At 43.0% G+C, this 1,893-nt stretch overlaps 1 non-coding gene across 1 annotated transcript; it reads left to right on the plus strand.

The window, feature by feature from the left end:
• Window positions 1-1,580: 1,580 nt before the first annotated feature.
• LOC131254423 (small nucleolar RNA R71) lies at window positions 1,581-1,687 on the plus strand. The gene has a single exon (XR_009175536.1). It is a non-coding gene; the product is annotated as a small nucleolar RNA R71 (small nucleolar RNA).
• The last annotated feature ends 206 nt before the right edge of the window (window positions 1,688-1,893 follow it).

Genomic DNA, 1,893 nt, shown 5'->3' on the forward strand with positions numbered 1-1,893 from the left:
ACTATGAAGATTCTGGACAGGTTGAGTATCTATAACTATGAAATCCACTGGAAAATAAAATTTATCAACCTGGATTAACACATCTTCAATAACACCCCGGGGCACCTTGACAGATCTATCGGCTAGTTGTAATGTTACCTTAGTCGGTTTCAACTCACCAAGTCCTAGTTGCTCATAAACCGAATATGGTAACAAATTGACACTCGCCCCTAAATCAAGTAATGCCTTCCCGATCTTATGATCTCCTATGCCGCAAGAAATGGTGGGAGCTCCTGGATCCCTAAATTTAGGAGGGGTGTTATGTTGAATCATGGAGCTGAGCTGCTCTGCAAGGAAGACTTTCTTATGAACATTTTGCTTACGCTTTTGAGTGCATAAATCTTTAAGAAACTTAGCGTAAGCAGGGACTTGCTTAATAGCGTCAAGCAACGGGATGTTGACTTGCACTTTTTGAAACACATCCAAGATTTCATCAAAGTTATTTCTTTTCTTTATTGGTGCGACGTTGAGGAAAGGGTGCTTTGGGCACATAAGGTGGCACATTAGTGGCTCTTGGAGAGTCAGAGAGCTTTTGGACTTTGGATGCATTGGTATGGCTCTCTGCTTCATCTTGATCTTCTGTTTTAGAATTTGATTCATCCCCAGGCATCTCTATTCTGTTATCAATCTGCTTGCCTGACCTAAGGGTAGTGATCGATTTGGCCTGTTCATGATATTGCCCTTGGTTGGAATTAGAGCCAATCTCATATTGTCCCTTTGGATTAGCCTCAGGTTGGCTAGGGAACTTGCCCTTCTCTCTCTCACTCAATGTGGCAGCTAGTTGACCCATTTGTACTTCCAGCTTGGCAATGGATTGTGCATTTGCATGTAAGCTTTGCTGGTTGGCTAGTAAGGTTTGTTGGGTGTCTTTTTGGAATTGGAGAGAACTCTGCATGAAAAGATGGAGTGTATCCTCAAGAGATGGTTTCCTTGATTGTGTAGGCAGTTGTTGATATTGTGGAAACTGTTGAGGTTGTTGACTGCCAACTTGGAGGTGCGGTTGCATGGGAGGATTTCCAGATGGTCCTCCTTGTTGTGGTCCTTTTGCCCAAGAGAAATTTGGATGTCTAGCCCACCCTGGGTTGTATGTGTTCGAGTAAGGATCATTCCCAGATTTTTGAAAAGTGTTCATAGCATGAACTTGTTCAGAGAGAAGTTCTGGGAATGCTGCACTAGATGGACAAGACTGCATAGGATGGGCAGGACTAGAACATGTGGCATATGCCTCGACTTGAGCTGTTTGTGGTGGTCCATTATTTAATACCAGAGCATCAACTTTCTTTGTCAGGTTATCAAGCTTGGCGCTCAGCTCTGGCATGACTCCTATCTCATATATACCATCTCTCTTTTGTGGTTGGGGACTTTTGTCACCTCTATTTGAATAATCCCATTGCTGGGAATTTTCGCACAAGGTTTCAAAGAAGTTCCACGCTTCGACATCACTTTTGGTCATGAATGACCCTCCACTGGTGGCATCAACCATGCGACGGTTCTGTGGTGTCAGACCGTCATAGAAGTATTGAACTTGTTGCCACTTCTCAAAACCATGGTGAGGACATTTAAGAAGCAAGTCCTTCCATCTTTCCCAACATTCATGAAAGTGCTCGCCCTCTTTTTGTGTGAAGTTAGTAATTTCTCTACGGAGGGCATTGGTTTTGTGAACGGGGAAGAACTTGTTTAAGAACTTCTTAGACAGTTGGTCCCATGTAGTGATAGATCCAACTTCTAGAGAATTCAACCATGCTTTCGCCTTATCCTTCAAAGAAAAAGGAAACAGGCGTAGGCGGATCGAATCGTCTGAGAAGTTTTGGAACTTAAAGGTGGATCAAATGTTTAAGAATTCTTTCACATGAT

This window comes from Magnolia sinica, chromosome 8 (assembly GCF_029962835.1).
Source record: "Magnolia sinica isolate HGM2019 chromosome 8, MsV1, whole genome shotgun sequence".
Lineage (NCBI taxonomy): Eukaryota > Viridiplantae > Streptophyta > Magnoliopsida > Magnoliales > Magnoliaceae > Magnolia > Magnolia sinica.